The sequence below is a fragment of the Heptranchias perlo genome, chromosome 13, assembly GCF_035084215.1.
Source record: "Heptranchias perlo isolate sHepPer1 chromosome 13, sHepPer1.hap1, whole genome shotgun sequence".
NCBI lineage: Eukaryota > Metazoa > Chordata > Chondrichthyes > Hexanchiformes > Hexanchidae > Heptranchias > Heptranchias perlo.
In genome coordinates this window covers 42,468,799-42,485,595 of record NC_090337.1, presented here as the reverse complement: position 1 = coordinate 42,485,595, position 16,797 = coordinate 42,468,799, and positions in this window count along the sequence as shown.

The following is a 16,797-nucleotide window of genomic DNA, read 5'->3' as shown; positions in this document are numbered from 1 at the left end:
ATTGATATTACATTGTTAAGTCAGTGTAACCTTGGTGTTCCACAGCCTTGCTGTTTTTCTGGCAGAATACACTTAAAATCCAAGAACAAGCCTTTTTCTGTAAAGCTTTCAAGTTCAAATAGCATTAGGGTTCAGCTGAATAAGACAGAGTGTTAGGCTTAAGCCAACAGAAGAATCCCCCCATAAGAGACAATTTTTATTTTCCTGAAAATAAAGCATTGAATGTAATTGTATACACAAGTGATTAAATTCCCCCAAGACATTGGCGAGGATAATGTCCTAATCTGCGCTATAACAAATAATTCAGCTACAAATGACACTGTATAAAATATGCTAACTAGGTAAATTATCTCGCTTCCTCAAAAGCTAAAATATATAAATTAGAAGATAATAGTATTAAAATAATCAAAAGGGGCAGATTACATATCATTTGCAACAAGATTATCAAGGTAGATATCCAGAGGAAGATCTAGAAATTACTGCTCCATAAACAAAAACGTTAATTAGAATATAATTTGGTGGCCATGCCTTCAGCTGCCCAGACCCTAAACTCAGGAATTCCCTCCCTAAACCTCTCCTCCTCTCTACCTCTCCTCCTTTAAGACTCTCCTTAAAACCTATCTCTTTGACCATGCTTTTGGTCATCTGTCCTAATATCTCTTTATATGGCTTGATGTGAAATTTTGTCTGATGAAGCTCCTGTGAAGCGCCTTGGGACGTTTTACTACATTAAAGGCGCTATATAAATGCAAGTTGTTGTTGTTGAATAAAAGTACATTTCCTTTCACAGTTTTTGTATATGTAAATGGCTTAATAACAAATTATAGTCTCTATTAACAGCTCGTGTGTCTTGGAGATGATGTTTGTGAACCAGCACATGATGTCAAGCAGTTGTTATAAGCCTTCCACCACTGGAGATTGCAGAATGTGGAATTTACCACTCCTTTGTATTGCACATTTAATTTTTATTTTTGAGATTTTAAAAGAATTATGTCAGCTTAGACCAACCTTCGTCACTCCTAGTTTTATGACAATTTTGTTACTAGGGAACAATTGTGTATAGCTCCAAATAAAGGTCAGGTTCTAGAAGAGCATGATGAGTTGACTGAATAACAATCATCCAGTTTAGCTCTCGTCTCCATTTTTCATATTGTTTCACGGAACGCTGAATAGGAGCCTCTGATCCACAGATATTAGGATGATGTGTAATACACACATAATGATATATTATTAAGGTAATCTTTTCTGCATATAGATTCATGAAAATGAAAGTTGGTACAGATGAGATAATGTAAGTCTTAAGTGGCATCTTTTGAGTGGTTGGTCAACTGCTCTAAATAGACAATGTCAAATAATTGTAACTACTTATAAACTGCTGAGATCGCCAGAGAGCAGTTGCACCTGCATGTAAACTTCAAGTTCTTCAAACTAGCATTCTTTCTCTTTCTTAAAAGATTGTTTTGTATCTGTAACAAAATGTGACATCTGGTGTATGACAGAGGCATGCTAGATGTAAGGCTTTTATGTATGTGTGCATATGGTTTTAGAAATATCAGTATAGTTGGGATGCATGCAATAGTTTAAAGTTCTGTGTAAGTGGAATGAGAACTCCTGTTTCTTCTGGCTCCACTGTAAGGTTTAAGCCCTTTATTAGCATATTCAAGGTCCTAACAACTGTTTTAGGCTGATGCCAGGGTTTACAGCACCCAAACTAATTTGGCATTGGATGTGTTTCCGGCGCTTTTGGTAGCAGGAAGTCAACCCCCTAAATTGGACCTCTGTGCCCCTGTTTTATGTCTGGAAAATGGGCGCAATGAGGTCTAGTTTTGTCCCCAAGATATTTTTCTCCTTCGTAGTAAGGACTTTTCTAATACTTATCTAGATAAATTCCAGTACAATGTTAAGTCACTGATGAATATCATTTGAGTGTCAATTATTGCAGCTCAAAAAATTGCCGTGATTAGGGTTGCAAACAACATGCTTGAGTGAATTTCCATCCACATAAAAACTGATGTAATTGTTGGACTTTGTGATGTAATATAACATTTTGGAATAACAGGTTGATATTACATTCAAAAAGATTGTACTGTGTGACTTGACTTGGACTGACTGGTCTTACCATACAACTCTGTTTTCAGTTATTCTGGGTGTTCATGCCTGTAATGAATTTAGGCATATTGAGACTTTTGAAAAACTCCTATGGCTATGCTGTGGAAACAGAGACATTCCCAGCATTCTTAGAATCTGAGAGTATATTGCTGGTTTGCATTCACTATAAACATTATCCATGTTCTTTAATAACACTGTAGTACTAAGCTGCTCCTGTGATCTTGGATTCACTGCAACAGCAAGACGTATGCTGAAATCAGCAGAATATTTGTTTACTGCTGAATAGGTGATGCCCTAAAGCCCTAATGAAGTTTCTGTGGCATACTAATGCAGCCAGGGTTTCCCCAGGAGTATAAGATAAGTTGAGGCTAGTAGGCGATTGTTGTCAGTTTCACAGCACACTAATTGACATTTAATACATATCAGAGGTTCAAAGAAAGACATTTCATAAATTCCATCTTTTGCAATACAGTAACTGTCTTTACACAATTGTTTTAAATTGTACAGGATATATGGTCGTTGTCAATGGTATGTCATGATCTATTTATAGCTGGCGGCATGATTGCTCAATTGTATGCTTATTTTAAATAGAAAAGTAAAACAAAGTTATTCTCACAGGAACTGCGTTGTACAGGGAATGCGTTAACAGTTCAGGTGACACAGTTGATGTACTGCAGGAAACTGAGCTGTTCCATTTAATAATAAAACATATGCAAAGTAGCATCAGATAATTTTTATTCAAGCACCTTAAGACAAGGATGTACATTTGGGATATTTAGTTAACTTAAGGTTCAGATGTACATTGTTCCTATCAAAACAAAATGAACAAGTAATGGTACGTAGAAACATGCACACCACTATTTTTTTGTGCTGTGCCACAACTTCCTGCTGCTATGACAGACAACGTGTTGGTCTCTAACATCAGCAGCTAGAGCCATAACAACAAAAGCAGGTGTTTTTTTCCAAATTTGCTTGTAATATTTTTGCCTTAATGTATTAAAGGTAACATAAACATGTGCATAGTTTGTTGTACTAAAATACTATATAAGGGAGTGGCAGAACATAGGCCAGTGTCTGTGGTTCTGCACAATGTAAGATCCTCATTGTTGTTGGAGTTGGATGCCAAGCAGAGCTGGGAATTTCCTGACATGCAGCGAGGAAAATTTGGCGCCTGAGTCAAACCAGATTATCACATAACTGGCAGATACATTACCAGAGACCTGGGATATGTTATCTTTCTGTCCTCTTGGCTGGAGAAAAATATGTATTTATGTATGTGTGAGAGATGCTGCAAAAGTCTCCGAGCCTGTACTATTGTCACATAAATTTAATGTTTGCTATATATCTCCTGCTAAAGCTTTTAAATAATACATGGTTTAGTAATAAGACGATAGTCAGGCTAATAGATGAAGGAGGAAGACTTGTAGTGGATGGAGAGGAAATGGCAGAAATACTAAATAACATCAACAACTTGCATTTATATAGAGCCTTTAACATAGTAAAAAGTCACAGGAAGGTAATCAGACAAAAATTTACACGGAGCCAAAGAGAGAGATATTAGGACAGGTAACTAAAATCTTGGTCAAAGAGGTAGGTTTTAAGGAGAGTCTTAAAGGAGCAGGGAGAGGTAGAGAGACAGAGAGGTTTAGGGCCTGGACAGCTAAAGGCATGGCCACCAATGGTGGAGTGAAGGAAATGGGGGATTCACAAGCGGGCAGAGTTGGAGAAAAGCAGATATCGTGGAGGGTTGCAGGGCTGGAGAAGTTTACAGAACTAGGGAGGGGCGAGGTTATGGAGGGATTTGAACATGAGGACGAGAATTTTAAAATCGAGGTGTTAAGTACTTTGCTTCAATTTTCACAGAAGAGATGGATATTGAGTTTGTAGAACATCCAGAGATGTATGTAAGAAAACAAGAACATAAGAAATAGAAGTAGGAGTAGGCCTTGCGGCCCCTCGAGCCTGCTCCGCCATTCAATAAGATCATGGCTGATCTTCGACCTCAACTCCACTTTCTACTATTTGTAGAATAGTTAGTGGAGGTTATTATTCAAAGAAAAATAATACTAACTAAGTTTCTCAAAATTAAGATAGACAAATCACCAGGAATTGATGGTTTATATGTGAGGATCCAGAGGGAAACTAGGGAAGAAAGATCTGACAATAATTTTTCAAAGTTCTTTAAGAAGGAAAATTGTACCAGAGGAGTGGAGGGTAGCAACTCTGTGACCTTCCCTGAAAAAAGGAGGCTGGGATAAGCTGGGAAATTACAGGCCAGTTGGTCTCACTTCAGTTGTTGGTAAATTACTAGAGTCTATAATATTTCAGGACAAAATTGCTAAGCACCTGGAGGAACCCGAGTTCATCAAGGCCAGTCAGCACAGATTTCTAAAAGTCAGGTAATGCTTCACCAACTTTGTAGAATTCACTGAAACAAAAGAGAGGATAGATAAAGGAAATGCAATGCATGTGGTTTATATGGATTTACAAGAAGCATTTGATAAGGTACTATATTAGAGATAATGGCACCTGGAATTGAGAGGAATATGGCAATATGGATAAAGAGATGGTTGTAGGGCAGAAAAAAGAGTAGGGATAAAAGGAAGTTTCTTGGACTGGAAAATTATGATCCTTAAAATTTGATCTGTGCAATACTTATTAAAGTGAACCTCTCATAGTGCTATGAATATTACACTGTATTTTAATTTTTCTGAAAAATTTGCTTCAGTTGCAACTTTCGAGGAGCCAGTTTCTATTTGCACTCCGTCCTCGTGCTGTTTGCTAGCAAGATGGGCAAATTAGTGTTAAATGTGATGGTGGTTTTGTGCTGTAGGCTCATACCTCCTGGGAACTAAACTGAGGCTGCCAGTGCTCATTTCAGTTATGACCCCTCGCTGTTGTCAAGAAAGAACAGATCATTATCATTCCTGAGTAGGTTGTACTCAAACCCATATTCCAAAGGTGAAAGGATAGTGTTTCAACACAGATTACCACCCAGTACCAAATAATGACATTGTTTTAGTGTTCTGTCTTTCCTTAGTGATTTTTATTGTCTGTTGCCTAAATATCTGAGAGTTTGGAAATTTAAAGGCAATAAAAAAATTACATAGCAGACGTGCTCAGTTCCGTCTTTCTGTTTTACGCTGCAGTTTTATTTCAAAGTATTGCCTTGCTCATCCCTTGTGTGTTAAACTAAACAGGTTCTTGGCATTTCTTTTCCAATTTTCTCCCTTCTGTCCTAAAGGGCTGATGTTGCTGTGGTTCACTTCATCGATGCTGGCAGCTCTTCGGTACTTCATCAAAGTGGCCATTCGTCACGTGGGACACTAGATGGTAGGCTATTAAAACATAGGGGTAGATTTTGACTGCGGCGGGTTTCAGGCAGCTGATGGGCCGGTTGCCCAATCACGTGAGCGGAAGGCCCAGCCCATGCATTTGTAGCAGTGATGGGCAATCTATCCAATTGGTGGACGGGGTTTCTGCCAGTGCAGACAAATGTTTAAAGGGTGAATGCATCCTCTTAAAGAGAGGTGCCATTTCACCCAAAGCAAATTGTGGCAGTGCAACACAGGATGTTAAAGGAAAGAGCCCCTAGGTTCAGCGCCATAGTGGGGGAGTTCCTGGTGGAGTTGGTGAGGGCACGCAGGCAGGTTCACTTTCCTTTTGATGGAACCAGGGTCCCTAAACAAACTGAGCAGCAAGCCTGGAAGGAGATGGTTAAAGTAATAAATGCCCGGAGCATCATCCCAAGGACAAGGATTCAGTGTTGCAAGAAATTCAACGAACAAGTTCAATTACCTGACCAGAACCGCAAGGGTGAGATTGATGACTTGCTGTTACTATCGCTCGACATTAGACCTTTCCACAGCAGTTTTTTGCCACCATGGCACTCCAACTTGTTCTCTCCCCTACTCCACATTCTTCTCCCCTAATCACATCAGGTCACTACACCATCTCTCCTTGTTGCAATCACACGCTCACCAGCTGCTGATGCCCTCACAACAGGCACAAACAGGTGTTCATCTGGTCGCAGTAACAGGAGGTAATGCAAAGGTTATCCCAGGAGATGGCTTGCCGGACAGCAAGTCATAGTCCTAGCTCTGCTGTGGAGGATAGAGGTACCGACTTTGAAGGCCCAGCCTACAGAAGGAAACTGCTTGATATACACCAGCAATTATTGAGAGTATTGGACAGCATGCCCAAGATGTCTGAGAGTATAGAGGAGTACAATTCCAGCACCTGCGGCAATCTGGCCAGTGGTATTAGTACACTGCAATCTACCATGGAGCGTGTGGTCACCTCTGTGGATACTGCAATTACGCCCTCTGCACAGGAGTGTGGCACCAGCTCTTGCAGCTTTAATTAAAGCTCAAACTGGTGTCATTCGGGTCTGGGCTTCACCATCACCGCCGGTTTCAAAAGGTTGGTGGAACGCATTGATAGGAGCTTCAACCACGTCTCAGATCTCCTGCAGTTTACTCTTCCCGCAGAAGAGTGAAGAGCCACAGCCCCATGGGAGTGGCGGTGGCCCAATGGGAGAGGCACATCTTGTCCTCTCTCATGATGACTGCACATCAGCTCAATTGTCATCCACTCAACCAATGACTGCCATGGTGCTGGAAAGCCAGCTGTGCCAGACTGCCCCTGCAGCCACTGAGATGTTGCAGTCTGCTGCCGGGTCCTCACAGCACTGATCTCCTAGAGGTTGCAAACCACATGTGCCTCTAGAGTCCTCATTTGAGCATCAGCAGCCGTTCACCATCCATGCTCAAGTCACTGGGGGGCCACCACAAAGAAGCAGTTGAATAGGCAGAAAATCACTTAAAAAAAGCACTTTTGGATAATTATATTGTGTTATGGCAGTTGTGTCATCCATCAAATTTGTCCGAATTGTGGGTTCTTAGGAGATACTGAGCCAGCAATGGTGGGTAGCATCTGTGTCAATGTTGGCCAGTGTATGAAGGATCTTTGTTGCACGTTGGATGGACTTGTTCATTTGGTTTAGATGACGGTTAATGTAGAGGTCGGTTGATGGGGTGGGTGGATGGCACATTTTACCTATAACATTGTTCCATGAGCTGTTGGTGCAGAGCTGTGGCTAGTTGCTGGGATGATCTTCCTCCAGCTTCTTCCCCATCTTCTGATGATGGATGGTCTTCTGTTGGTGCTAGCTCCATGTCCTGCTCCTGTTTAAGTGCTAAGTTGTGCAGGATGCAGAAAACCATAAGGATACTCTTTCTGGTTGTTTGAATATGCCAATTGACTGTAAAAGCTTCTATAAATATGTCAAGAGAAAAAGATTAGTGAAGACAAATGTAGGTACCTTACAGTCGGAAATGGGGGAAATTATAATGGGGAACAAAGAAATGGCAGAACAATTAAACACATACTTTGGTTCTGTTTCACAAAGGATGACACAAATAACCTCCCAGAAATGGTAGGGAACCAAGGGTCTAGTGAGAGGGAGGAACTGAAGGAAACCAGTATTAGTAAAAAAAATAGTGCTAGGTAAATTAATGGGGCTAAATGTTGACAAATCCCCAGGGCCTGATAATCTACATCCCAGAGTACGAAAGGAAGTGGCCCTGCAAATAATGGATGCATTGGTGATCATCTTCCAAAAAATCCATAGACTCTGGAACAGTTCCTACAGATTGGAGGGTGGCAAATGTAACCCCACTATTTAAAAAAGGAGGGAGAGAAAAAACAGGGAATTACAGACCAGTTAGCCTAACATCAGTAGTGGGGGAAAATGCTAGAGTCTATTATAAAAGATGTGATAACAGAACACTTGGAAGGCATTAACGGAATTGGACAAAGTCAGCATGGGTGTATGAAAGGGAAATCATGCTTAACAAATCTACTGGAGTTTTTTGAGGATGTGTCTAGTAGAATAGATAGGGGAGAACCAGAGGATCTGGTGTATTTGGATATTCAGAAGGCTTTTGATAAGGTCCCACACAAGAGGTTAGTGTGCAAAATTAAAGCACATGGGATTGGGGGAATATACTGGCATAGATTGAGAATTGGTTGACAGACAGGAAACAGAGAGTAGGAATAAACGAGTCTTTTCCCGGGTGGCAGGCAATGACTAGTGGGGTACCGCAGGAATCAGTGCTTGGGCCCCAGCTATTCACAATATATATCAATGATTTGGATGAGGGAACTAAATGTAACATTTCCAAGTTTGCAGACGACAAAAGCTGGGGTGGAATGTGAGCTGTGAGGAGGATGCAAAGAGACTCCAATGTGATTTAGACAAGTTGGGTGAGTGGGCAAGAACATGGCAGATGAAGTATAACATGGATAAATGTGAGATTATTCCATGTAAAAACAGAAAGGCAGATTATTATCTGAATGGTGATAGATTGGGAAAAGGGGAGGTGCAACGAGACCTAGGTGTCCTTGTACAGCAGTCGCTGAAAGCGAGCATTCGGGTGCAGCAAGTAGTTAGGAAGGTGAATGGTATGTTGACCTTCATTGCAAGAGGACTTGAGTACAGCAGCAGGGATGTCTTACTGAAGTTATACAGGGCCTTGGTGAGACCACATCTGGAATATTGTGTGCAGTTTTGGTCTCCTTATCTGAGGAAGGATGTCCTTGCCATGGAGGGAGTGCAACGAAGGTTTACCAGACTGATTCCTGGGATGGCAGGACTGACGTATGAGGAGAGATTGGGTTGACTAGGCCTATATTCACTAGAGTTTAGAAGAATGAAAGGTGATCTCATCGAAACATATAAAATTCTAACAGGACGAGACAGACTAGATGCAGGGAGGATGTTCCCGATAGCTGGGGAGTCCAGAACCAGGGGTCACAGTCTCAGGATACGGGGTATGCCATTTAGAACCAAGGTGAGGAGAAATTTCTTCACTCAGAGGATGGTGAACCTGTAGAATTCTCTACCACAGAAGGCAGTGGAGGCCAAGTCATTAGATGTATTCAAGAAGGAGATAGATATATTTCTTAATGCTAAAGGGATCAAGGGATATGGGGAAAAAGCGGGAACAGGGTACTGAGTTAGATGATCAGCCGTGATCATTTTAAATGGTGGAGCAGGCCCGAAGGGCTGAATGGCCTACTTTTGCTCCTATTTTCTATGTTTCTATGTTTCTACGTTTCTACATAATTGTCTGCTTAATGATTGCTCTAGTGCTATGATGGCTCACATTATATCATTGTTAGGTCAGGGTTCGAGGGTTCCGCAGAGGTGTCATGACCCATGTGTAGAAAGGGTGACCTTTTTCATCCAATAGCCAACCTGTGACCTGTTCTTGCTCGTCAAACAGTTGGGGGGGGGGGCGGGGGGGGGTGGATTGCCATATTATGTAAACATCAAGGCACTTTCCAGGAAAACGGGCAGACACCTATTAATTTTCTGGCGGTGATCGCACACCAGCTGCAAGTTAAGGGAGTGGTGCCCTTTCATATTAAGGAATGCCACTGGCTCATGTGGCAGGGCGCTGAGGGCCACATGTATGTAGTCAATGGCTGCCTGCACATAAGGGAAACTTGCAATTGTTACAAACCTCACAGCTCATTCCTGTTGGCTCAAGGTGTCCATGGAGACTTAGCGTACTCATTAGCCTTAATGAAAAGTGCTCCCGTCACTTGTTTAATGCAGGCATAGCCTACAAATTGGCTGAAGTGAGCCATGTCCCCCGCTGCAGCTTGAAAGGAGCTTGAGGCATAAAAGTTAAGGGCCACAGTTACCTTTACTGCCACAGGCAAAGAGTGGCCTGCTGGAGACTTGGCAGCAGATCCTCCTGTAGGAGGCTGCACAGATCTGTCACTTTTTGTCTGGAAAACCTTAGCCTCCCCATTACTGCTCCTCTGTTAGCTGTGCGTAGGAATCCTTGGTCTGCATACCCTATGCTGGGGGTAGGGATGCATTCAAGCAGCACTCCTCCAGTGTGCTGCCCTCACTGGTCCTAATGCAGCTCCACTGTGTTCCCCTTGCTGCTGCTGCTGCTGCTCTTTCTCCTTCTCCTCCTCCCACAGGTGAGTGACAAGGATCACTCCATCCTACAAACTTCCCAGGCTCTCCTTGATGTGTAATATAGAGATTCTGGAATAAAAAAATAGCAGAAAACTCTCCAAAAATACATGCAAAAGACACTCCAAAATGCAATCAAAGCACTTTCTGGCAGATTCCTGACATGTGACAGTTTGCAGGCGAATGCCCCTTTTAATAGCCCTCCCTATTGTTGATTCCAGCCTGTACTGCCCAGTACTACTGGGTAGGTTCACCCCTCAGTGCTGCTTCCGCCTTGATTACTCAAAATGGCATCAGGGTCCTTGTGATGTCATAGGAGCCCAATTTAAATATCAAAATTAACTTGACGCCTGCTTCAGGCGACCTCGTGGGTCACCTATCAAAAAGACCTAAACAAAATGGCAACAGCCAGATCTGCAGTGTGAACACAACGGGAAGTTCTCCCCCCCACAATTTTTGGGTACTACCACCCCATTTTTATCTGGTGAACGCAGTCAAAATCTCCCCCATGGACTCTGTTGGTGCCAAGACTGATTCTGTTCTCATTCAGTGTTCACACAAATGCATTTTCTAACAGGGCTCATAGGATAGTAATCAGAAAAGGAGCCTTGGCTGATTTATTAATTTACCTCTTTTACTTAGGGCAGCAAGGCCAATTTTATTGCCCCAACTGCTGTATCGCTGAGATAAGATAATTACGCATATACTGGCAATTGAACCTGGGACCTTCTGGGCAGTGCCTTTATTCAGGCCGTCAGAGGAATTCTAGAATTTTTTATGTTGTTTGTTACTGACCATTTTTGGGTCCACTGCCATACCACTTCTACCTAAGGGAGAGCACGTAATCAAGAGTAGGTTACGTGTTTAGGCTGTTTGTTTGTATTGTTATATCTACTGTTGTATTGGATGGGATAAGTTATTGTTGATAATAAACTTACATTGGTAAATGTGATAAATTTCATGTCATTGGTTTGGTGTTAAAAATATCCTGCATTTACTGCCTGTGTGTAAAGGATGAATCCACAAAAAAACATTAAAATTCCAGATACACACTCTATGATTATCCTTGCGGTAGTATGAGTATCATTGTATCTCTCTTATCCTGAGGATTTGGGGATTTGGTCCTGGAGTTATGAGCAATGCTTCAGACCATAGGCTCTGTCCCCTGCTAAAGGGAGACTGGCATTAAACACAATGAACAGACATTGATATCTGTAGGTTAATGCCTTATCTGGCAGTCATCCACCCCGGGCAAATTTTCTTGCATAAATCTCCAGCTTAGCTATGTATTAGCAAGGATAAATGAGTCATGGATACTACCAAATAGTTGGCCCACACATTTGTGATGATATTTCTGACATCATGTAGCACCTGCACATTCATAGAATTAAAGCTTTTCCCACTACCATAAATCAGCAGGCTCTTTGTAGGTGCATTGTTGTGTATGTGAATAGAGCTAATGGAACCCGAGGCACTGGGGAAGTCAGAAATAGCAACGAATAATTTAATTTTCTATTGGTGCTGTGGGTGCATTAGGAAGTTGATACAGCTTTGTATTCTTCTGAGTAAAACAGCAGTGACTGGTGAAATGATTTTGAACACTGCTGACTGATTGGTATCCACAGTTGCTGTAGTTTGAAAGGTGTCAGTAGCATAGTAGGTGACAGCAGCATTCACCTTCACTGGAGCCAGCAGAAGTACATAATTGATGTGAGGTTGAGATTCCAAATCTTTTTGAATTCATCAGACATATTCAGAATTTTCTTATTAAAATTAAACCTTTACAGGGATTGTTGGAATAATCAGCAAAATTAATGTGACATCTGCGCAAAATTCTTTATAAAAACCTTGCCTAAAGCAAATTCACTAACTATTTAACAGACTGGCACTTCAAATACTCTGCCGCACAGTAAACAGTGCCATGGAATGCAGACTTTAAGCCACATTTTTTGTGAACAGAATCATGAGTTGTGCCAATATGATTAATTTGCATTGCTTCAAGGGACAAAATAAGGTTAAAGTAAAAATAAAATGGAGGCTATGAAATATATTGATGCATAATGCCTTGAATTATGGAGCACAAAACAAAATAACTGGGGGTATAGTGAATAAAATTTAGCTCAAGTTAAGTATTGTTTCAGAAGTACTTTGAATAAATTTAATATCCTGGGGAGCATACTGTGTTTCAAGGGAATAGGTTAGTAAATGACCTAGCTTGACCTTATGTTCATAACACTGAGTGTCAGTAAATCAGATCACACGCTCTCTATGGCCTGTAAGTGAAGCCCAATTCACTAGCTGCTTACCAGTAAGAGGTTGTTTCTATGGACTGTTTGTAAAGGTCTTCCAAGCCCACTGTTGAGTACCTTTTCTTTCTTTTGCAAGCACATACAAAATTAATGTGAGTTTGCATACAGCCTTGGCAATCTATCACTGGAAGGCCAAGGATGATCTCAAGTCTCTTTTTGTCCTTAACAATAATTTAAATAAATAAATGGGAGAAATTTAGGGTACCATTTAAAGGGGCATAATTGACAATATTCATTCAAAAGGTTTTGGGAATATGACACACAACAATACAGAACTTCTACTGTAGAGTTCAATGTGAGAGGATGGGTTATAAATGTTCAATTAAGTCTGAATCTTGCGTGTATGTTTTAGCTTCTAACAATATTGAAGATTTGCTGCAAATGTTCTAGAGGGGGATGCTGTTCAAGGATTAAGAATTCAGTTAAAGTTCCCTACCATAATTTTGTTTGGGTGAAGATGTGGTTAAGAAAATATTAGCAACAGCCTCAGGAGAGTCAGTGGTTGGAGTATAAACCAAAAAAATGTAATAGATGCTTCATCCAGTTGACCTTTTATTAAAATATAGTTGTCCTATGTGTTTTTAAGTCTGAAGAGCATATCAATTAGAAGAGGCTTAATGATCCAAGGCAGTTTAGTGGATAGGTAGCTTCTTAAGAATGGTATATCTGTCTGTTCTTTAGCTTAGTGACAAGGACGGCTTTCTGTGGTGATGCATTCTTCCCATCTGTGGACCATAATTGAAAATAATTGCTGACATTCAGTAATCTTTTTTATTGAACAAGTTTTGGATTTTTGGGGCACAATTTGAACCTGAAGTCAAAATGAAATAAATTCCAGCCATTAATACCCATATACTGTACAATTAATATATACATTGTACTTGTATTGCATAAACATTTCAAAATAAATCTTTGCAAATGAGCAACAGCCAGGGTGTGAGAAGAAAAAACATTGTCAAACTACTCACAGAAATAACGAATAACAGATGATGGTGCCCAAGGCAGTAAAAGGAGCTGTCAGTTGATACCCAAATTACCACAAATGAATTCTGCTTTATTAATTAACAAATGGAGAGGCTTTAACTTTCTCATTTCTTGAGATTTAATAACTACAACAAGTTTTGGTTTTCTTTTTGACAAAAATGGTTCAGTGAGTTGCAGAGAAGCACTGAGTTTTTCATGTCTTAACATCTTCAGAAATTGTTTGTAGTGTTTGAGGTAATCCTGTTCCTGACGAGGTTAGAAATTGTTGTTGCCGATAAACATGGCTGAACACCTATCGTATTGGTATGTCATTCCTCTCTCTACTATTGTAATAGAGGCATTCACCTAATTAGTTTAAAAGAGTTAGTGCCTCTGTTAAGATAGTAGACAAAGGAATGTCATAAGAATGTGTTAAGCATTTATACACAATTGTCAACAACAATTATTTCTAAACTGCAATACTGTACAATGTTTTTTTAAAACATATTGAGCCAGAAATTGCTCTCAGTGGTGAACCAACAGTGCTTGCTGCTCCATAGACTTACACTAACCCACTAACTTATTGTGGGCACTTCCTCTAATAGGAAGTGGAGAACAGCCCAGCGTTAGTTCCAGCGAAGCTAGGATCCATGGAAGAAGTGAGAGGATTGATCTCTCCCCTCGACCAGCATCCTTTAAAAGCTGTGAAGAGTCAAAACAACCTCCCACGTAAAAACCAGAAAGTGAAAGGTGCAACAATAAAATCATTTGTAAAAACAGTTATAGATAGCGAAAAAAGAGAGGGGAAAGAATAATCGAATTAAATAAAAGAGCCAGAAGGAAAAAGTAAAAAAAAATTTAAAACATTTTTTAATTTAAAAAATATGTAATGGTTAAAAACTCTTAAAATAAGGAGTAATGAGACTCCACATTTGCGCTGTTAAAACTTAGTTTAGACTTGGTATTTTTAAGCGTATGTGTTTTGTGGTGACATTAGTTACTTTCCAGCTGGGCAGAAGAGCAAGTTGCCGCTGATCCATTGATTCCGTTGATTGCAGCTGGCGATATCCCTTTAAGGCGAAGCTGACCGATAGAACCAGGAAGAGCAAGTTCTGGATTTCCACGTTTGTCTGCGCATGTGCGAGTGCCGGAACTTGCTCCTCGATTTGGCCACTAACAATGGTGAGCGCTGTTGAGCTCACTGTTCTTTTTTAAGCAATTTCCGGCCCAATACCCGGTGAAATTAAATGAGAAAGAAGCCTCAGATATACAAATGTTGTTCTTGTTAGACTTTGGACTATTATTGGAAGGTTATATGAATCTTTTTGTTGATGCTCAAGTTTTGCATTGACAAGACTTCTCATGTAACTTGTGGAGGCACCTATACATTTTCACTGACAGATATAGTGAGGCCCAGCTGCTCTTGTTGGGAATTGGCTTGACAATGTAGATTTTATCCCAACATCTAAAAAGGAACCTCTGCCATCAGAGAAGTGTGACCTCCCATTCCTCAGCAGGATTTGAAGCTGCCTAAATCTATTGTCTCAGTTCACAATGTTATCCAGATTGAATTGATGTTGGAAAGCTACTCAGATCATTATGCATCCCAAACTTTCCAGGGGAGCCATGAGGGACAATGGACAGCTTGTTCTGTTTTTATTGAGAGGAAATGAGTACTTGTTCAACAAGACCTGCACTTCAGACAGCCAATTTAATAGTTGTTGAGTCACATAAAGCTGATTAAAAATTCTGCAGTAACTTCAGGAAAAGGTTCCCAGGGCCATGCTGTTTTGTAAAAGAGCTTGTAGATTTGTAAGTTTTAATCTAAAGTCTAAAAAAGTACTTTATCCCTTTTAGAGACGTTACCCCACTCAAAGTCGATCTTGAGGTTCCCATTCCAACACAAAACTTCCGCATTCCTGCAGGATTGCGGATAATTTGGACCTTCTTATAGTATAGTCTCTTTCATGATGGTGTAAACACGTTGGGATGCTGTCCTCTGACCTGATGACCAGCTGATAACTTAAAAAGTGTGCGACCTGTCAATTGCTGCAGATTAATCTGATGAAATCTGCCCTTGGGTTTGGGTTCACCAGTCATTTTCAAAATTCAGAGCTCCATAAACAGCTGGAATGTATTATTACATTTCATATTTATATAATTCTATTCATAATTTAAAACATTCAGCTAGAAGAACATGTTTACTTCCAATCCTTCACAGAAATTTAAAGTTCATGCTAAAAATCACTTAGTAAATCTAACATCCTGTTGTCAAATGGAAATGTCACCCTTCATTTGAGGGTCACATTCCACTGGGACAAGCCCTTCAACAGCACATCTTCTTTAAAAGCTTTCTTGGGCATTACAGTCTGACTAAAGTGAATTTTTTTTTGTTTTAGCTCCACTAGTTTTCCAAAGTAGCTCCTTTTAATCCTATTACTGATCTGCATTTGTTTCAGGTGTCCTTTGTTTAGAGAATACAGCTTCAATTTGAAATTTTACTGGGCCAGTTGCTCCGTTCTCTTTGTGAAAACCAGAAAAAAGTAAGTTTTTTGGAGTTGATTTTCTATTTTCTGCTTACATTTGTATTTTCCTTATGCATAAGCGTAATTTTCCTTTGTATATTAAAGTCACACACACAATTTCCTCTTTTTGTTTTGAGTGTATGCAAAGCCCTGCTAGCTCACGAAATAGGCTACAATCAGCCATTTTCACCCAACTCATGCTATTTCTCTCTCCAATTTCATGGACAGAGAGTGTGTGCTTTAATAAAACCTGTCAAAACCAAGTATTAACTGTGTGAATGATATAAATAGCTATATAATTACAAAGAACATGACAAAGCTTTATTTTTCAATTCTATTTGATAAGACAAACCAGGATGGTACTTGAATAGCCATTAAATCAAATTTGAAATGTTTGCTGTGGCATAAAAAATAATTTGATCTTTGTCATGAGTTTAAAAGAGATTTGAAAAGTAGATTCTGCAGTTAGCGATTTCTTGGTGACAACGTTGAATATGGGAGCTGTTTGCACCTCTTGGGTCTGGCACATTTCAATCCACTGTAGCTAACTGCGTGTCTCAGTCATCATATCAAATTCACATGACAACTGCTGTCCTTCAAATTAAAATTTCCCTTTTATCCCAAATAAAAATGCATTTTAATTTTGATGCGGACATCTGCGGGGTCCATGGCACATAGAGTCATAGAGTTATACAGCACGGATAGAGGCCCTTCGGCCCATCGTGTCCGCGCCGGCCATCAAGCCCAGTCTAATCTAATCCCATATTCCAGCATTTGGTCCGTAGCCTTGTATGCTATGGCATTTCAAGTGCTCATCCAAATGCTTCTTGAATGTTGTGAGGGTTCCTGCCTCTACAACCCTCCCAGGCAGTGAGTTCCAGACTCCAACCACCCT